Here is a 21,813-nt window from a genome sequence, read left to right as displayed (position 1 = left end):
AGCCCTCATTCTGTCAAATACTTCTGGGTTGGTTTTTTTAAAGGGCTGCTGCCATCGCTGCGGCATTTTGTGGTTGCAAATTCCAAAAGTTCACCTCGGCCTGAACTCAGACCTCCATCCTTGAGCCTCCCTGCCAGCCAGCAGCCTCCGTCCATGAACCATGAGGAAAGTTTTATTCCTCCAGGCCTCCAGGAACTGACAGCTTTTTGAGAAAAGGGCTTTTAACAAGCTGTGGTGCTTTATTTGCTATATTTTAATAGATTTGTTTTTTATATTGCTTTAACTTTACGAGTGTCTCCTTACCTTTTAATGATTGCCTTTTCTCTATTTTCTAATTTAATTTTCTGCATAGTATGTTCTTCTTGATTTTACTGTTTTCTCTTTTTGTAAACCACTTTGGGGTTTGCCTGTTTTTACAATCAAGCCACCTGGAGGTTTCACGAAACAAATGAATGAAATCTGTCTTTATGATTTAAAGGTAAAGGGACCCCTAACCATTAGGCCCCCGTCGTGGACGACTCTGGGGTGGCAGCGCTCATCTCGCTTTCTTGGCCGAGGGAGCCGGCGTACACAGTGGCGTAGCGTGGGGAGTGCAGGGGGGGCCGGCCACACCGGGCGCAACACCTGGGGGTTAGGGTTAGGGGGCGCAAATCCATGGGTTAGGGGGCACAAATTACTTGCCTTGCCCCGGGTGCTGACAACCCACGCTACGCCACTGGGCGTACAGCTTCCAGGTCATGTGCCAGCATGACTAAGCCGCTTCTGGCGAACCAGAGCAGCGCACAGAAACGCCGTTTACCTTCCCGCCGGAGTGGTACCTATTTATCTACTCGCACTTTGACGTGCTTTTGAACTGCTAGGTGGGCAGGAGCAGGGACTGAGCAACGGGAGCTCACCCCTTCGTGGGGATTCGAACCTCTGACCTTCTGATCGACAAGTCCTAGGCTCTGTGGTTTAACCCACAGCGCCACCCGCGTCCACTTTAAGCATTTAGCTTTATGCATTTTAACCGTGTTGTTTCTAGTTTTGCGCAAGCTGCCTCGAGTCCCCAGTGCAGGAAAAGGGTTGAGATATAAATAGCTATAGTTGTAATAATAGTAGTATTCGTGCCCCAAGCAACATCACCATCACAGGAAGAAACAAGAACGAAACAATGCGATCCTTTTCACGCTTAAATGCGCAATTGAAAGGCGCTCCTGGATTCGGTTGGCATCCGCCAGTCTCGGGAGACCCAGATCCACGCAATGCCCAGTCTGGGAATGAGCGTAAGCAAAAAATCCCCCTCAATTCCCCACAGCTCCTGCCCTAACAAGCCACAAAAGGGCAGCATCAGAGCCAGGAAGAAGGCAGCAACCTTCTGGGGAAAACAGGTATCTCCAGTCCCGGGTGAGCCATCTCCTGCCGGGTGAGTCAGCCCGCTGGCATCTCCGAGTTCCAGGCCGCATCCAGCCCTGCCAGGCCTGGTTTCGGTGCCTCTGAGAGAAGCGTGAGTGAATCACCGGCAGGTTGGTGCTGCCTCTGGAAATGGGAATTATTTGTGCAGCAGAAAGTGAGCACCTCCTTTGCAGAGCGAACAATTCCACCCGGATGCTGCTCACAGAAAGAGGCGCTGAGGCCACATTGTGACCCAGAAGCCCGGCCCGTTATCCCTGCTCCCCACACGTGGCGGTTTCGCCGTGGTGCGGAAATGAACTCTGCACATTCTCAGAGGCACTGCCGGGAACGTTAACAGTGTTAACCCTAAGCCGATCAAGCCTCTAGGATGATCAGTAACTTCGTCTAAGGAGGTTCTGCCAGGGTTGCTGGCCGCCGCAAGAACTTCTTTGGCCCAGAAATGGGAGACACTGCAGATATTGAAATCTCTCACCGCAAGAGAGGAAGATGCAGACTCTGGCTATTGTAGAGGAAAGAACCCACAAACTGTGTGTTTCTAAGAAGAACCAGGACATTTCCACACTGATCGGTGGAATTTCATTTATGACGTGTCAGATTCATATATACAATATCCTCTCCTCCTCCCCCCCCCATCACAAAATATTGGGATCTGTTTTCCTGCTTTTATTTTTCTCTGCCTACAGTGGTACCTCGGGTTAAGTACTTAATTCATTCTGGAGGTCCGTACTTAACTTGAAACTGTTCTTAACCTGAAGCACCACTTTAGCTAATGGGGCCTCCTGCTGCCGCCGCGCCGCCGGACAATTTCTGTTCTTGTCCTGAAGCAAAGTTCTTAACCTGAAGCACTATTTCTAGGTTAGCGGAGTCTGTAACCTGAAGCGTATGTAACCCGAGGTACCACTGTATTTGGAAAATATACCCTCTGTCATTTGTGACTTTGCTGATGTTTCCGCTTTTGTTTGTCTGTATCTTTCGATTTTACGTTACGAAAAGGAGGAGAAATCAGAAATCTTTGGCCTGTGCAAGACAGCAACATACAGAATCGCAGAAGTGCAGAGGTGGAGGGTACCCAAAGGTCATCTAGTCCAACGCCGGCAATGCGGGTCCAATTCTGCTATGGTAGCAGAGATCTGTGGTCAAATGAGCTGTTCTCCAAAATTCGCAAAATCCCAGCTAGGTTTTTGAACAATCCTTTGAGAAGCCATGCTCTCTGAGGCTAATCTCTCCCTCTCCCCTAAATGAGAAAGGCCCCCGCCTGCTTCTGTAAAAGATCACACACAAAAACACACACATGCACAATCATTCTGCAAGTGCCAAAGTTCAAAAAGCGTCATTAGGAACGGAAACATTTTGCTTTGTACCCGGGGCAAGAGCTGCCAGCTAATGTGGAAATGTTTTGGGGAGAGAGAGAAAAAAGGTGCAAGACTTCACGGTTCAGTCTTTTTTTAAAAAAAAAAAGTTTCAGTGTTGTCAACTAGTTGTTGTTGTTTTAAAAAAGACACCAATACTTTCCTCGAACTCCAGCTAGGGCTGGGGAAACCCTCTCGGTTTGGCTCACCCAAAAGCGCTTTCGCTTCACAGGAGGAAAAATATATAAGGTTAAGAGTCAAGTTTCTGCCTTTTCTTCCCCAAGACCTTTGTTACGAAAAACGTATGTTAAAAAAACAGGAAAGTGTGACTATAAATTGCCAAGAAGCAGCAAAAGGTCCAGGATTCAGAAAATAAAGAACTGGGGGTGTTGTTGTTGCTGCTGTTTTTTGCTTTGGCGTTCAGATCTCACGTTGACAAAAATCACTTTGCATGTCAGTGGCTAACTGGGTCAGGGGAACAAATTATGAATTGAACAATACGAGATAAAGTCAAGGGGAAGGGCTTGCTCCTCGTCTGGCCGCCTCCTGGGTTATAATTAGATTTGGTTAATTGCATTTCCCCCAACTTTCCAGACCAAGAGCCTCACACCATCCATCACATGACTCTGTCAGCTCCATCTCACCTGCAAAGTACGGAGGACAAGGTGTTTTTTTGCTGGAAGGCCCTTTGTGATAACACACAAACACCAGCACAGCATCTTCTCTGCTGGCTGGTTTTCAAGCAAAAATCTCCCTCAGTTCTTCCTGGAGAGGAAGCCAGCGAGGATTGAACCTTCGGGAGTTACTGGGTTGCTTTTGTTTTGCTTATGTATTTTGTGGTTTTATATTGCGGTTTTATCCTGTGAACCGCCCTGTGACCTGTGGGAATAGGGTGGTATACAAATTTATTATTATTATTACTGTTGTTGTTAATCATATAGCTCAGTCAGTAGAGCATGAGGCTCTTCATCCCTGGGTTGTGGGTTCGTGCCCCACGTGGGGCAAAAGATTCCTGAGTTACACGGGGTTGGACTAGATGACCCTCGGGGTCCCTTCCAACTCTGCGAAAATGACCCCATTGCGTGCTAAAGAGATGCTCTCCCACGAACCTACCCCACAGGATGTTGATGTGGCTACAAGATTGCTTTTTTAGGATGAAACAGCCGGCTGGTGTAGTGGTTAGAGTGCTGGACTGTGACCTGAGAAAGGTCAGGGTTCGAATCCACCCACTCAGCCCCCAAGCTCACTGGTCGAGCGTGGGGGCCAGTCTCTGCCTCTCGGAAAGGATTAAATCATAGGGGGGGGTGTGATAGGAATTTTGAGGTCTTAGATATATGTTAAATGTTCATAAGTGTACCAGCCAAGCACATACATAGATCATCACAGGAAGACCGACCTGGAACCATTTTGATTCCCAAACTGTCCCAAACTGACCAAATGTTTTCTCTGCAAGGTCAAAGGAAAATGGAAAAGCCTCCTCATTGTCTCTTCCTTCACAAATCCTGTCTTAAGGGTATGTCTGTGTTTGAATAGGGTGTGAGCCTGTGACCTGGTCCAGGAACTAAGTATTTATCATTACAAAAGAATGGCCAGGCTCCCCAGGCAATCCAATCAATTAACCTGCCAGACAGGAGATAAACAAGGACAGGAGAAAAACAATATTCAAATTTCTGTTTTAGACCGCCTTTTCTGTGATGTAGGTGTGATGTATCTGAGGGGTGGTCTTAGGTTACACCCCTTCTGTGATGTATGTGTGATGTTTCTGGGGGTGGTCTTGATCTACAGGGTGGCAATTTCAAAAGTCTTCATAAGGCCTTGCACACCATTTTTCTGTGTCCCTCCTCTCTCCTGCGGGTGAGGGAACACCCTGTTGCAACAGATCAATAAAGGCCAAGCCTACAGGCTGCTGTTTTGCTCCCAAGTTATCCTGGTTGGTGTCTTTGTTTTTGTCCAAGGGAGACCTCGGATTTTTCTGTTAATAGGGGAGAACAGTGTATGCCACTTTGAGCTCCTGACAGAAACTGGTAGGATATAATAAATGCAACAAATAAATATAATAAGTTTCAGGAATCCTTGCCACTGAGAAGCCAACCATTCATATTCCTATGAAGCAGGCAGGATCTGACCAGTGGGAAGGCTCCATCCTACAAGTGTGTATGGGATGCGGGTAGCGCTGTGGGTTAAACCACAGAGCCTAGGACTTGCCGATCAAAAGGTCAGTGGTTCGAATCCCCGCAACGTTGCTCCGTCCCTGCTCCTGCCAACCTAGCAGTTCGAAAGCACGTCAAAGTGCAAGTAGATAAGCAGGTACCACTCCGGCGGGAAGGTAAACGGCGTTTCCGTGCGCTGCTCTGGTTCGCCTGAAGCGGCTTACTCATGCTGGCCACATGACCTGGAAGCTGGACGCCGGTTCCCTCGGCCTATAGAGCGAGATGAGCACCGCGACCCCAGAGTCGGCCACGACTGGACCTAATGGTCAGGGGTCCCTTTACCTTATACCTTCCATAACGTTACAAAACTCCATTAAAGCCTTCACCAACCTGGTGTGCTCTCCAGAAATTTGGGCTAAAAGCCCCATCAGTCCCAACTAGCATGGCTGATGGGCCAGGGCTGATGGGAGTTGTAGTCCAAAACATCTGGAGGGTGCATGGGCAGTTCATGAGTGAGTATGGAGCCAATTGGGGAAGTGCTATAGCTCAGTGGAAGGGACGCGGGTGGCGCTATGGGTTAAACCACAGAGCCTAGGACTTGCTGATCGGAAGGCCGGTGGTTTGAATTCCCGCAACGGGGTGAGCTCCCATTGCAGTTCGAAAGCACATCAAAGTGCAAGTAGATAAATAGGTACCACTCCAGTGGAAAGGTAAACGGTGTTTCCGTGCGCTGCTCTGGTTCGCCAGAAGCGGGTTAGTCATGCTGGCCACATGACCCGGAAGCTGTATGCCAGCTCCCTTGGCCAATAAAGCAAGATGGGCACCGCAACTCCAGAGTCGGCCACGACTGGACCTGATGGTCAGGGGTCCCTTTACCTTTACTTTACAAGTGCGCATATGGGGGGGGTGCCCCAGAGCACAGCTTCAGCTGGCAGGGCCCACTCCCACCCCATACAAGGCCCAAGAGGCCAAACAAAAGCCCTTGGCAGCACAGTGTGAGCCCTTGCGCCTGAGCGAGAGAAGCCCATAAGATGGGTGAGGACATTTTTCATGGGTTCCCGGGGGGGGGAACAGAAGCCCCCAGTGCAGGCACCTCGAGCAACAGGCTGGCCAGTGCAGCAAGAAGAAAAAGGACCCAGGTTCAATCCTTGTCAGCTCCTGGCAAGAATGTCCCCAGTCGGAAACCCTGGCAAACTTTTGTTGCTGGCGGTCAGTGCTGACAATATTTAGCTGACCATATTTAGCTAGACTGTCACGAAATTAAAAGACGCCTGCTTCTTGGGAGAAAAGCAAGGATAAACCTAGACAGCATCTTAAAAAGCAGAGACATCACCTTGCCAACAAAGGTCCGTATAGTTAAAGCTATGGTTTTCCCGGTAGTGATGTATGGAAGTGAAAGCTGGACCATAAAGAAGGCTGATCGCCGAAGAATGGATGCTTTTGAATTCTGGTGCTGGAGGAGACTCTTGAGAGTCCCATGGACTGCAAGAAGATCCAACCTCTCCATTCTGAAGGAAATCAGCCCTGAGTGCTCACTGGAAGGACAGATCCTGAAGCTGAGGCTCCAAGACTTTGGCCACCTCATGAGAAGAGAAGACTCCCTGGAAAAGACCCTGATGCTGGGAAAGATGGAGGGCACAAGGAGAAGGGGACGACAGAGGACGAGATGGTGTCACAGTGTTCTCGAAGCTACCAGCATGAGTTTGACCAAACTGTGGGAGGCAGTGGAAGACAGGAGTGCCTGGCGTTTTCTGGTCCAGGGGGTCACAAAGAGTCGGATACGACTAAACAACAACAACAACATTTAGCTAGACACGCCAGCAGCCTGATTTGAGTATAATGCAGATTCCTCTCCTCTGCTCCACCTCCCACCATGCGCTGGGCCAACGGGAACATTTTTCAGGTGAGCCAGCGGCAATTGCAAACATTTGCCTACCGGTGTAATTTTCCCTTCCCTTTTGCAGCATGCAAAGCAAACCGAAACTCCGGTTTGAATGCATGTGTCTGTGTGTAGACTATGTCAGAAGAGGCTGCAGCTGGATCAGGCCCAAGGGGGCCCATCTAGTCCTGCCTCCTGTCTCATGGGGGCCAACCAGATGCCCATTATGGGAAACCCGCAGGCAGGATCCGAGCCAAGAGCAACACTCTCCCCTCCTCCTGGGGCTTCTAGGAACTGGGATTTAGAAACATTTACTGCCTCTGACTGCACAGGAAGGGCAGAGCTACCCTGGCTAGGGGCCATTGAGAGACCTCTCCTCCATGGGATTCATAGCACCATAGAGTTGGAAGGGACCCCACGAGTCATCTAGTCCACCCCCTGCAATGCAAGGTTAGCAAAAGGGCTGCCAGGTCTCATCCTGTCCTCCCGGCCCACTTTGTAGAGCAGGGGTTGGCAAAAAATTTAGCAGCAGGTCGGTACACAATCCCTCAGACCTTGTGGAGGGCTGGAAAAGCGGCAATTTGGGGGGGGGGCTGGAAGAAGAGGCCTCCTCCTCACTCCCCAGACCCAGCGCTTGCCTACCCAGGTGGGCCTGATCCAGCCCAGGGGCCTTAGTTTGCCGACCCCTGTTGTAGATGGTGGTTTTCCAGGACACTCACTCGCTAACCAAACCATACAGGTGGCCGGGGTATAAATAATAAATTCTTATTATTACTATAGGGCTATAAGACGCAGATGGTGCTGTGGTTTAAACCACAGAGCTTAGGACTTGCCGATCAGAAGGTCAGCGGTTCGATTCCCCGCCATGGGGTGAGCTCCCGTTGCTCGGTCCCTGCTCCTGCCCACCTAGCAGTTTGAAAGCACGTCAAAGTGCAAGTAGATAAATAGGTACCGCTCCAGTGGGAAGGTAAACGGCATTTCCGTGCGCTGCTCTGGTTCGCCAGAAGCGGCTTAGTCATGTTGGCCACATGACCCGGAAGCTGTACGCCGGCTCCCTTGGCCTATAGAGCGAGATGAGTGCCGCAACTCCAGAGTTGCCCGCAATTGGACCTAATGGTCAGGGGTCCCTTTACCTTTACCTTATACTACCGCCAGAGCTAGCCCCTTTGGAATCAGTGGCCTTCCCACCATGTAGACACGCATCTATCTATCATTTACTCCATGTACAGCCAGCGTGTACCTGATTCTCAACACTCATTCTGTTTCAACCTTACGACAACCCTCTGAGGTAGGTCAGGCTTGCAGAGAGAGGCCCTGGCCAAAGACCAGCGTCCCAGCTGAAGGAGGATTTGCATGTGGGTCTCTCTGGCCCTCGTCCAGCACCCTGGATCCCCATACAGGATTGCGGGGGGGGGGGCAAATGGGACAACGCTGAAGGCGTGCAGCTTGTTGCAAGAGTTCTAAGTGCTTTGCGTTATCTCGGTAACCCACAAGAGTCCTATAAGCCAGAGCAGCCCAATCTGCACCTTCCATATCTCAAAAATACAACTACAGCAAGGGCAAGTGTTCACTTAACGCATCCCTAGAACGTGCTTACTCGAAAGTAATCCCAACCGATTTCATAGAATCATAGAGTTGGAAGAGACCACAAGGGCCATCGAGTCCAACCCCCTGCCAAGCAGGAAACACCATCAGAGCACTCCTGACATATGGTTGTCAAGCCTCTGCTTAAAGACCTCCAAAGAAGGAGACTCCACCACACTCCTTGGCAGCAAATTCCACTGTCAAACAGCTCTTACTGTCAGGAAGTTCTTCCTAATGTTTAGGTGGAATCTTCTTTCTTGTAGTTTGGATCCATTGCTCCGTGTCCGCTTCTCTGGAGCAGCAGAAAACAATCTTTCTTCCTCCTCTATGTGACATCCTTTGATATATTTGAACATGGCTATCATATCACCCCTTAACCTCCTCTTCTCCAGGCTAAACATGCCCAGCTCCCTTAGCCGTTCCTCATAGGGCATCGTTTCCAGGCCTGTGACCATTTTGGTTGCCCTCCTCTGGACACGTTTCAGTTTGTCAGTGTCCTTCTTGAACTGTGGTGCCCAGAACTGGACACAGTACTCCAGGTGGCTTTTTTAGCTGCCGCTTAACACTGTTGGCTCATGTCAAGTTTGTGGTCAACCAAGACTCCTAGATCCTTTTCACATGTACTGCTCTCAAGCCGGGTCGCCACGGCAATTTAAGAAACAAAGCCCAAGAGACCAGCTTCTGGATTGATGCCCATGCGGATCTCTCCCATTTTTAGATAGGAAGGAAGGAAGGAAGGAAGGAAGGAAGGAAGGAAGGAAGGAAGGAAGGAAGGAAGGAAAGCTCCGCTGGGTCTTTCAAGCGCACGCGGAGTCCCCTCTGTAATAAGGGGAGAATCACAGACCTGTGGGGTTGTTCGGGACCCCGAGAGTCCATCTAGCCCTACCCGCTGCCACGCAGGTAATCCCAACTCAAAACCACAATTCTGGAAATCGGACCGGAGCCCTCCGGACCAAGCCAGGCGCATTGGCTTAGGACCGGACCGCCCCCTCGGGGCTGGCTCCCCAGAAAGCCCGCAAGAGGATGGGGACCCTTGCCCGGCAGGATGACCCCGGAGCGAGGAGGGGAAGCCTCACCTGGACATCTCCGGACCCGCCGGTTTCTCCGCTGCTGCTGGGACCGGGACAGGGGGGCGCGGCCGGCCCGGCAGGCGCCGTGGGCGTCGGGGGTGCCGTGGCAGCGGCGGTTCCCACGTCGAGGCGCATCGCGCGCTCCGTCCCTCCGGCCGCGAGGCTGCTGCGCCCGAGCTGCCCGGCTGGCTCCGCCGCCTGCGCTCCGCCCCGGGAGGTGGAGCCGCCGCCCTGGGCGCGCCCCGCGGGAGGAGCCCCGACGCCGGGCTCGCTTGCTCTCGCCGCCCGCCCCAGGTCTACCCTCGCAACAACAAGCCTGCGAGGAAGGTCGGGAGCGCCATGGGGTGGGGGGGGGGGACGAGGGACAGGCGGCTGGCCCAAGCGCCCTCCCCGGGACAGAGGAGCGTCATCGGGGCACAAGGATCAGGGCCAGCCTCCGGGTCACGCAGTAGCCAAATGTCCCCAAGAACCCAGGGAGGCAGATAGACTGCGCCTAGTCTGGAGGCTTCATCAGGACGTAAGGGGAGCCTGTCAAAAAAACTAAGATTATGGCCACTGGTCCCATCACCTCCTGGCAAATAGAAGGGGAAGAAATGGAGGCAGTGAGAGATTTTACTTTCTTGGGCTCCATGATCACTGCAGATGGTGACAGCAGTCATGAAATTAAAAGACGCCTGCTCCTTGGGAGAAAAGCAATGACAAACCTAGACAGCATCTCAAAAAGGAGACATCACCTTGCCAACGAAGGTCCGTCTAGTTAAAGCTATGGTTTTCCCAGTAGTGATGTATGGAAGTGAGAGCTGGACCATCAAGAAGGCTGATCGCCGAAGAATTGATGCTTTTGAATTCTGGTGCTGGAGGAGACTCTTGAGAGTCCCATGGACTGCAAGAAGATCCAACCTCTCCATTCTGAAGGAAATCAGCCCTGAGTGCTCACTGGAAGGACAGATCCTGAAGCTGAGGCTCCAAGACTTTGGCCACCTCATGAGAAGAGAAGACTCCCTGGGAAAGACCCTGATGTTGGGAAAGATGGAGGGCACAAGGAGAAGGGGACGACAGAGGACGAGATGGTGGGACAGTGTTCTCGAAGCGACCAGCATGAGTCTGACCAAACTGCGGGAGGCAGTGGAAGACAGGAGTGCCTGGCGTGCTCTGGTCCAGGGGGTCACAAAGAGTCGGACAAGACTAAACGACTAAACAACAACAACAATATACATATCCAGCATCTTGTTCTCGCCATGCCCTAATGGCCTTAAAAACATAGGAAGCGAGATAGACTGCCTCTGGACCTGGAGGCTCTATAAGATCCTGGCTGGTGGATCAGGCCAGTGCTCCATCCAGTGCAGCGTCCTATACTCAAAGTGGCCAGCCAGACCTCCCAGGGGAGAAGCCCACAAGCAGGATCCGACCACAAGAGCGGCAGCAGGAACTCTCCTCAATCGGGATTCTCAGAAACGTAGGAAGTTGTCTTGGTCACGGCAATTGGCTCCCCAACCTGCGCAGGCAAATGTGAAATGAAAGCAGCCATTTGCTGTCCTTATATTGTTTTGTAATGTGCAATTTGATTTATTGGGAATTTTAAATAGAAATAACGCAGCATGGTACCCAAAACACGAATCACCCACAAACACAACCACGTCACATTTTAAAATAATTATTTTAAGTTGCTTTGTGTCTCATCGGAACCACTTGCCGCCGCAGCCATCTCTGTGGGCCAGAGCCCAGCGCATCAAGAGATATCTGGCGCCACAAAATCTCATGGGCTTCTAGAGTTTGAAGGGACCCAGAGGGTCATCTAGTCCAACCCCCTGCAATGCAGGAATCGCAGCTCAGTCTGAGCCACGAAAGCTCATGGCCCACTTGTGAGCATCGTGAGGCTCTTAACTTTGCAGCCTGAACTGAACAGCGCTTGGCTTATTTTTTTACTTGCTGTTTTGTTAATGTTGTCACAATTGTTTTATAGATCATAAACGCCATATTGATTTGTTAATCAAATAATAATTAGGCCCTTGCTGTAATTTTGATGTTCAGCTTATTTTTTAAATTGCTGCTTTGTTAATAATTGTTAATAATAATAATTGTTAATTCAATATATACACAGTACTGCACTTTATCAGAAGATCCCAGGGTGGTGTGCAACATTCCTTGTTTCATTGATGGTTTGTTAATTGATTTGTGCTGCATTTTTGATGTCCTATTTTATTTTACTAGGTTATTGTTATTTATTGTCTGTCAGCCGCTTTGAGATTCACGTGAGTGAAAAACAACCTAGGAATCAAATCAAATTCTGAAATGACCAAAATACGGCATGGAAGAGACGGTGGTGACCTAATTATTGCTATTTATTTATTTTTTAAATGTATGCATCATTTGATGACTCGATGTGTCTTGTGGGGAGAAAAGGCAAATTTGGAAGCTGGTTGTTCTCTAAAAGTTCGTAGTTCAAATCTCTGAACTTTAAAAAGAACTTCATGGGAGGAAACTGGCTGGCATGTGTGGGTTACTCAACTCCCCGCTGGGGCGATTCGTCTTGCAATGACAAAAGAGAGCCTTCTTCTCAGCGTTGCTGACACATTCAAGAGGATGACGGAGGCAGGAGACATCCATCCGGCACACGACTCCAGAGGATGAGTGACATAACCCCCCCAGGGCAGAGTGAGTCACTCTGGGGCAGAATGCGGCCCTCGCCATTTATGGCTTCCGGAAAGCTTAGGAGTGACTGCCTCCCTCGTCATCAGGATGAGTGTTGTCCACCTTTGAACCCAAGTCTTCCCGGTCCAGGTCAAACGCTCTGTGTGCTGCACCACGTACTCAGGCATTCTGTACATGCTCAGGGGCACTCTTTCTTTAAATAAATAGTTTTTGATAAAGTATACAAATTCCATAAAGAAGGCTGATCACCGAAGAATGGATGCTTTTGAATTCTGGTGCTGGAGGAGACTCTTGAGAGTCCCATGGACTGCAAGAAGATCAAAACCTCTCCATTCTGAAGGAAATCAGCCCTGAGTGCTCACTGGAAGGACAGATCCTGAAGCTGAGGCTCCAAGACTTTGGCCACCTCATGAGAAGAGAAGACTCCCTGGAGAAGACCCTGATGTTGGGAAAGATGGAGGGCACAAGGAGAAGGAGACGGCAGAGGACGAGATGGTGGGACAGTGTTCTCGAAGCTACCAGCATGAGTTTGACCAAACTGCGAGAGGCAGTGAAAGACAGGAGGGCCTGACAAGAGTCGGACACGACTAAACGACTAAACAACAACAACAAATTCCCACCTCCTCCCTCCATGGGAGAAAATCAAGGAAATATACCACGCTATCGTGGCAGATGTGACTTTGGTGGGTGCCAGCCGGCAGAGTGCCAAGTTGTGGGCTCTCCTTCCTTGGAAGTTTTTAAGCGGAGCTCAGGTGGTCATCTGTCCTGGATGCTTTAGCTGAGATTCCTGCATTGCAGGGGGTTGGACTAGATGACCCTTAGGGGTCCCTTCCAACTCTACAATTCAATAATAATAATAATTTATTTATATCCCACCCATCTGGCTGAGTTTCCCCAGCCACTCTGGGCAGCTCCCAATCGAGTGTTAAAAACAACACAGCATTAAATATTAAAAACTTCCTTCAACAGGGCTGCCTTCAGATGTCTTTTAAAGATAGGATAGAAGCAGATAGTTATAATATGTTAGGATAGTTATAATATGTTAAGATATAGAGTTAAGATAAATGAAAGAGGGTAAGGATTTGCTGAATTGATTATGTAAATGGGAATACAAAAAGGGGAGGTGTGAGGAGGTCAGGGAAATAAGCAAACGAAATTTAATGTATGAAAAAATTGATTTGTTTTTAATTATTTTCTATCCATTTTTTCTGTATTTTGTATCTTTTTTATGTATTTTTGTAGTGTTTGTATTTTTTTCTTTTTTTGTTTTCTTTTTATTCTGTAATTTGCTTCTTTTTGTAAAACTTCAATAAATATCTTTTAAAAAAATAAAAATAAAGATAGGATAGCTGCTTATTTCCTTCACATCTGAAGGGAGGGTGTTCCACGGGGCGGGAGCCACCACCGAGAAGGCCCTCTGCCTGGTTCCCTGTAACTTCACTTCTCGCAATGAGGGAACCGCCAGAAGGCCCTCGGCGCTGGACCTCAGTGTCCGGGCTGGACGATGGGGTGGAGGCGCTCCTTCAGGTATAGTGGACCAAGGCCGTTTAGGGCTTTAAAGGTCAGCACCAACACTTTGAATTGTGCTTGGAAACGTACTGGGAGCCAATTAAGATCTCTCAGGACCGGTGATTCATTCCATGATTGAAAATGCGATGAAAGGGCACCAGATTTCGAGAAAGTCGCCATTGCCCCCAATACCGGCTAATGTATGCTTTGAGGCAGCTGGTCGGCCACTGTGAGAACAGGATGCTATACCAGATGGGACCCCTTAGGCCTGATCCTGCAGATGCTCTTCTTAGCTTTGTGTCCTTGCTCTGAATTTATTTCTGGGTGTTTGATACCACAGAGGTTTCTGGCAGGCTTTGGGCTATTTCAGGCACAGCCTGTTGGAAATCGAAGTCATAAGGGTCTTAAAAAAATTAAAAGCAAATAAAACCAGGGAGCCAGTTTGACCAAGATAGCTCTTGCCAAGTGCTGTAAGGGGAGGGGAATCAGCAGAGCTGCTCTCCGCACCGCTCCCTGATTTTGCTCCTTGCCCCAGTGACGCTCGGCCAAGTGCAACATAAACCGCACACAGGAAGAGGCTTGAGAAACAGGCTCTTGCACACTTGCTTGGTGGAGAAAACATCTTCCTCTGCGCAGCAATTCCGTCTTTGTCCTGGCACCCTCTCGAGCACACCCCTTGAGCATCTCTTCCTCTTATAAGATCCCTGCGAAAGGAAGAAAGAGCAGAAGAAACTGGGCGTCCTTCTCACCCACAAATTCTGACAGGAGCAGACCCCAGGAGTCAGGACTCGCTCCCAGCCTCATCGAAGGCCCGGCGCCAAAAGCAGAAAAGCAGACCTCGAGCAAGGCTGCTCTTCGCTCTTTCCCTGGAACCATGAGCCTCTTCCTTGCATGCAGAAGTTTTTATGTTCAAGGTCAATCACCAAGCAATTCAAGGAGTGCTGAAAAATTTGACAGTGCAGCCAGCTGCCAGTCAGAGTATGCACCGCTGAGAACTGTTACACAGATTTTAAGGTGAACACCTAGTGGACACAGGCTCCAGAGAAAACCAATCCTTCACTTTTCAAAATATTGAAATATTTGAGTTTTGAGTTCACAGAGCAGTCCCAGAGCTATCTTGACTCTTATGTTTATTAATAATATTATTGAACAATTAATTAAATTTGTATACCGCCCTGTACTTGTAGATCTCAAGGCAGTTCACAACATAAAATTACAATATAAAAAACTCCAAATAAATAACAAAAAGAAAAACAAAGGCAACCCAATAATTTCCCCCTTCCACAACACATTTAAAAGGGCATTAATGACCCCAAATATTTCCTTTGCAGTAGAAGGATTTACTATGGAAGAACCTTTCAGATAGACTGGCTGAATTCTTGTCACTTGCAAATCCTTCAAAATCCTGCCAATAGATAAACTTCTCACATGAATGGGGTAGTAGCAATGGATTCCAGAACTGATGTATTTACCATTTCAAAAGAATGTCCAGACTGGTCAGGATAATGCAATCAGCCAGCATTATCAGGTATCCTGACAAACAGGAGACAAGCCAACACTCCAATTTCTGTTGCATCTCTTCCTCTTTCTGTGATGCTGATATGATGCTTTTGGGTGGCCTTTGGCTAAAGGGTTAGGCAAATTCTAAAGTCTTTAAAAGTTGCCACAGACCTTTGTTCTGGGTCCTTTCTTGCAAGGGCACAGGGCAGGGGGCTCTGCTGCAACAGAAAATAAAAGCCTGCCTTGCTTAGAGTCATTCTTCTCTGACAAATACTTAGTTCCTGAGCCAGGTCACAGTCTCACCCTATTCATACACAGACATACCCTTAAGACAGGATTTCTGAGCAAAAAGACAATGGGGAGGCTCCCCCATCTCCTCGCTCCTTGCAGAAAAAACATTTGGTCAGTTTGGAGGTGAAAATGGTTTCAGGGCAGTCCTCCTATGCTGCTCCAGACATGTGGCCCACACATCTATGTATGTGCTTGGTTGGTACATTTATGAAATACACACACACACACACACATATATGACCTTAAATTTTTTATTTCAAAGGAAAAAACAGGGAGTTGGCTTTTACAGCCCAACTCCCCATCAAGGGACCCCATGTCCCCTAGGTTTGTCAGAGAATAATGTATTTATCATTACAAAAGACTGGCCAGGTTCCCCAGAGTATCCAATCAAGTATGCATTAACAGGTAACCTGCCAGACAGGAGATAAACAATGCACTCAGATTTCTGTTGTAGACCGCCTTTTCTGTGATGTAGATATGATGTTTCTGGGGGTGGTCTTGGACTCCAGGGCGGGCAATTTAAAATGTCTATATAAGGGCGGACACACCTGGGTTCTGGGTCCCCCTCCTCCTGTGTGTGAAGGGGGCACCCTGTTGCAACAGTTCAATAAAGATCAGGCTTACGTGATGCTTTGCTTCTCAATATTCTCTGCTTGGCCTCTGTTCTTTTCTCTGACCGATGGAGAACCTACAAAGGACTCTATAAGGGGTCTTGTGTCCCCCATAAGGGAATAAGGGCAGATTTTAGTTTATTACACCTTATATCATGAACTAGATGGAATATTGGGTTCAGTAGAAGACAACTTCTGATGTTCTTCTGCAGGGCTGTCAGCTGGCCACTCTGATGTATCCAGAAAGCATCAGTAATGCACAAACAGAACAAGGGAAGGGAGGCGAGATTTGACAGAAGGCAGCCGAGGGGTTTGGCAGCAGAAGAGAAGCTTCGAAATCAGCCTTTGACGGCCTGGCCACTTTCTGTGGCTTTGGACTAAAACTGCCACCAACCCCAGCCAGCTGATTTAAGCCTTTGCTTTACAAAACGCCTTCCTGTTGTTTCGGGCACACTGTATTTTAGTCAATGCTGTTATGAAATTTGAGGTGCCAACGGACAGGAGAAATGGGGGGGGGGACACAGTAGAATCGTAGGATCCCCTGGTGGGAAGAGGGGCAGGACCATGCAAGAGGTCAGAGCTGGGGGGATGCTCAAAATCCAGATGCAGTTCTAGGTGGACAGTGGGAGAAAGAAGAGAATGGGCGGGTGTGGAGGACTCCCTGGTCCTGAATGGGGTACCTGTGCCCCTGAAGGACCAGGTGCGCAGCCTGGGAGTCATTCTGGACTCACAGCTGTCCATGGAGGCGCAGGTCAATTCTGTGCCCAGAGCAGCTGCCTACCAGCTCCACCTGGTACGCAGGATGAGACCCTCCCTGCCCGCAGACTGTCTCTCCAGAGTGGTGCATGCTCTGGTTATCTCTCGCTTGGACTACTGCAATGCGCTCTGTGTGGGGCTCCCTTTGAAGGTGACCTGGAAGCTACAACTAATCCAGAATGCGGCAGCTAAACTGGTGACTGATCAGCAAGTCCTAGGCTCTGTGGTTTAACCCACAGCACCACCCACAGCCCTGCCCTTATATAGACCATGGTGTGCCCGCCCTTATATAGACATTTTAAATTGCCCGCCCTGGAGTCCAAGACCACCCCCCAGACACATCATACCTACATCACAGAAAAGGCAGTCTACAACAGAAATCTGAGTGCCTTGTTTATCTCCTGTCGTTGTTTACCTCCTGTCTGGCAGGTTACCTGTTAAAGCTTACTTGATTGGATACCCTGGGGAACCTGGCCACTCTTTTGTATTGATAAATACTTAGTTCCTGGGCCAGGTCACAGACTCACCCTATTCATACACAGACATACCCTTAAGGCAGGATTTGTGAAGGAAAAGACAATGGGGAGGCTTGTCCATTTTCCTTGTCCTTGCAGAGAAATCATGTGGTCGGTCTGGGAGTCAAAATGGTTTCAGGGCTGTTTTCCTGTGCTGCTTCAGACATGTGGTTTATATATTTATGTACGTGTTTGCTTGGTACATTTATGAACATTTATTATATATATAAGACCAGGGAACCAGGTTAGCAATCTCAGAAACACACAGATCATCACATCCCTTCTGGGGGCCTGTTTCCTTATAGCACCACACCTACTGGAATAAATGTTTAGGAATGAATGCCTTGTAATATAACCCCAGGAGGTTTTCGTTTGGTTTTGGAATTTCGGGACCTGACTCATCCAAGGCTGATGTTCACAAACTTGACCCAAATGTTTTATCCACAATATGTGCAGTCAGGAATTGTGAGCTGGGAAAATCCGAGGTCTTGTTAAATGCCGGGTGCTTTTCCTGATTCCCTGTGACTTGCTTCCTCCTGAGTCACTGATGGCAGCCTTGCGATTCCGCCCCTTCCAAATCTCCATCTGATACTTTCCATCTGCTTTGCATTCACCATCCCAGCTTTTTCCATCTTACTCCCAAGCTGCTCAAGCGCTGGACCAAAATATTGGTTCCGCTTCCAGCTCCTTTGTGCGCAGACGGGAAGTCCCTCGCGAGAGCGATGTCTTTTCGGATAAGCTTGAGAATGGCAGGAAATGTAGCTGTACCACCACCTGGGTGGCAGAGGAGAAGGCAGCCAAAGCAGGCAGGCAGTGATACAGTGAACCATAGAATTGGAAGGGACCCCCTAGTCCAGCCCTCTGCAATGCAGAAAATCTGCCTGGAATCTGTCGCTGGATGGGCTCAAACCACCAACCTTCTGGTTAACAGAAGTCAAAGCAGTAATGATCCACTGGGCTAGAGATTTTGGATATAATATCCAACTTGCATCTTGGGAAAAGTTATGGAAAGAGGAAATAAAGTTTACTACATGCTGTCCGCTGAAGGAAATCTATATGAAAATGATGTATCGCTGGTATCTAACACCGAGTAAAATTACGAAAATGTACAGAACTACAGTGGTACCTTGCAAGATGAAATTAATTCGCTCCGTGAGTCTTTTCATCTTGCGAGGTTTTTCGTCTTGCGAAGCACGGTCAGTCGCAACTGCACCTCTTCAAGTGGTTTTAAGAAAAAGGAAACAAACTCGCAAGACGTTTTCATCTTGCGAAGCAAGCCCATAGGGAAATTCGTCTTGCGAAGCAATTCAAAAAACGAAAAACTCTTTCGTCTTGCGAGTTTTTCGTCTTGCGAGGCATTCGTCTTGCGAGGTACCACTGTAGTTCAAATCTGTGTTGGAAATGTAAAGGGAAGGATGGTACTTTTTTCTCATATGTGGTGGACGTGTGCTGGTAAAGGCTTTCTGGGATGAAGATGATGGATTTTTCGGAGCTAGACGACCTGACCGGAAGAGTCCACGACCAGAAGGAGGAGGAGTATCAAGAAGAATGGATGAAATTTAAAAAATATTTAGTTAAATATGCTAACTTAAATAGAATTATTTGCGAGTGCCAAATAGGCCTAGGATTTAAATATGTGAGGTTGTAGAACATTATGGATAAAAGTCAGTATGAAAAGAAAGAAAGATGTTAATAGGACTATGCAAATTTTAAGTGAAATTAGTTTTGGAAAACTGCTACAATGATTTATATGGAAACTCAGCCAGGGAGATTCGAGGAAGTCACTCAACAATGTAAAAAAGAAGGAATTTCTACAGTTAGGATATATGTTTGCTTAGTTGCTTGCTTGTTTGTTCTCTTTTTTGATGTTTTTTTCTTCTTTTATGGCTGTTGATGTGTTTGTTTTAAACTTGGAAAATCAATAATAAAAAAAAGCTTTCTGGGAAATGATATATATATAATGAATTAAAGAAAATGTTTAAGAATACATTTGTTAAGAAACCAGAAGCTTTCCTGTTAGGTATAATAGGTGAAGAGACACCAAAACAGGATAAAAGACTTTTTATGTATGCAACGACAGCAGCGAGAATGTTTCCAGCCCAGAGATGGAAGAAAGGAGAAGTACCAACGAAAGAAGAATGGCAGACAAAACTGATGGAGTATGCGGAGATGGCAAAACTGACAGGGAAGATCAGAAACCAGGAAGATCAAGCATTTTTAAAAGACTGGAGTAAATTCCTAATTTCTTTAAAAGACCACTGTAAACAGTTAAAATCATTGGCAGGGATGTAATGACACTAGTAATGTGCAATTATTTATGGTAACTATGGATATATAACAGATGGATAAGGAAAAGATGCAGAAAACTTTATCTTAAATAAGAAACCCATGGAGGGAAGGAGGTCCCAAGGTTCAAAAGAACATTTTATTTTTAATGTTTGAAATGGTTAAAGTTAAAACGATAACATTATGTAAAACCAATAAAAACCTTTTATATCTATCTATCTATCTATCTATCTATCTATCTATCTCTATCTATCATCTATCTATCTATTTTCTTTTGTTCCTTTTTTCATATATATGTGCTTATTTGAAATATGTATGTATGTACGTACTGTATTTGCAATATTTTGCTTATATTTTGTAACAATTATGTTAAATATATATATATTTTTAAAAGGTGGTTTCTGCACATACTTTAGGGATGTGAGGGTCAGGTGGGGCTCGCCCACCTGAGGAGGGAGCTCATTTAGAAGAAGGAAAACTCTGTTCCTAAATCTCCACTGCCTTGTGGGACATCTTCAGGAGAAGAAAAGGCTGAAGAGTAAACTCTACACCATGGGTAGGCAAAGTATTTATCACTACAAAAGACTAGGCAGGCTCCCCAGGAAATCCAATCAAGTAACTTGTCAGACAGGAGATAAACAAGGACAAGAGAAAAACAATATTCAAATTTCTGTTTTAGACCGCCTTTTCTGTGATGTAGGTGTGATGTATCTGAGGGGTGGTCTTAGGTTACACCCCTTCTGTGATGTATGTATGATGTTTCTGGGGGTGGTCTTGATCTACAGGGTGGCAATTTCAAAAATCTTTATAAGGCCTTGCATGCCATTTTTCTGGGTCCCTCCTCTCTCCTGCGGGTGAGGGGAGCACCCTGTTGCAACAGCTTTAATAAAGATCAGGCTTACTAGCTGCTTTGCTTCTCAATATTCTCTGGTTGGCCTCTGTTATTGTCTCCTACCAATAGGGAACCTATGTAAGGACTCTATATGGGCTCTTGGATACCTGATAAGGGAAAAGGGCAATTTTTGTTTACGACACGGCACAGGCTTGCACCCAGGGATGTCAATTTGGTGCTGCTAAAACCACAAAGGAGGCAGCAGTTGCAAGATTCCAGCCTCTGCAGCCACAGGGGGTCGCTGTCGTTCTCCAGGGAGCAGTTCTCAACCTGTGGGTTCCCAGATGTTGTCGGACTACAACTCCCATCATCCCTGAGCTCTGGCCCTGCTAGCTAGGGGTGATGGGAGTTGTAGTTCAACAACATCTGGGGACCCACAGGTTGAGAAAGGCTGTTTCATGGACACATCCCCACTTTTGAAGTTTAAAAAGGAAGGGAAGGGGGCAGCGACGAACAATTCCTTCCTTGCACGTCCCCTTTGCCTCCTCCAGCTCCCACCCACCCCCAGCTCCACCCCATGTTGTTCTGCTGGGATAGGCCGAATCCTGCAAGGGTGCTGTGCCCAGAAAAGGGGATTCGAACGCAAGACAGGAGAGCCCTGGGGCCAAGCCCTCCTTCCTGGTCGATTCGAGGTAGGGCAGTGCCCCCTAGTGAAACCCAGTGCCTCTATCTCAGCGGTTCTCAAGCTGTGGGTCCCCAGATGTTGTTGGACTACAACTCCCATCATCCTTGAGCTCTGGCCTTGCTAGCTAGGGGTGATGGGAGTTGTAGTTCAACAACATCTGGGGACCCGGTTTGACTTCAAACCCACCCCCCACGTGCTGGCCATTGTCTCTTGGGATCGACGGATGCCGACAGCAATACAAAGTCCTTCTTCCCACATCGCCTAGATAAACGGTGGAACTCCCTGCCCCATGAGCCACCCTGGGTGGCCTTAAGAACGGATTCCAAAGATTCACGGAGGAGGAGAGGGCCAGGGAGAGCGTGGCCCCTGTGCCCGGATCCTGCACGCGGGTTTCCCCCGAGAACTGTTTTGCAAGGCCACCGGGAGATCAGGAGGCTTCATCCGACAGGCTTCATCTCTTTCTAATATTGCCAACCCCGCCCGGTGATCTTCGGGCGGGCGATAAATTAAAAAGCTAAGAATTGCAGCGCGACCTCCCTCCTCCCGTGGCAGTGAGTTCCACCGGCGAAAGGATTCCTCCTGAATGGGCGCGGGAACGAGGGCGGGGCGAGCGGGAGACAAATGAATGAATCAAAGCGGGGAGGGGCGGATCCTCGCGCACTGATTGGCCGACGGCTACCTGCGCCCGGGAAAGCACGCGGGACCGCTGATTGGACGCCCGCCGCGCCCGTCCAGAAGGGAGGCGGGAC

At 48.3% G+C, this 21,813-nt stretch overlaps 1 protein-coding gene across 1 annotated transcript in view; it reads right to left on the bottom strand.

The window, feature by feature from the left end:
* ITPKC (inositol-trisphosphate 3-kinase C) overlaps nt 1-9,561 on the bottom strand; it is a 31,020-nt gene extending 21,459 nt beyond the window's left edge. The window contains exon 1 of the mRNA XM_081922326.1: nt 9,434-9,561. The gene's annotated coding sequence lies outside the window, so the exon portion shown is untranslated. The remainder of the gene's footprint in view (nt 1-9,433) is intronic.
* Between the last annotated feature and the right edge of the window lie 12,252 nt (nt 9,562-21,813).

The sequence above is a fragment of the Podarcis melisellensis genome (assembly GCF_964234715.1).
Source record: "Podarcis melisellensis genome assembly, chromosome: 8".
NCBI classification, from domain to species: Eukaryota; Metazoa; Chordata; class Lepidosauria; order Squamata; family Lacertidae; genus Podarcis; species Podarcis melisellensis.
This window is presented reverse-complemented; position numbering and strand designations above follow the sequence as displayed.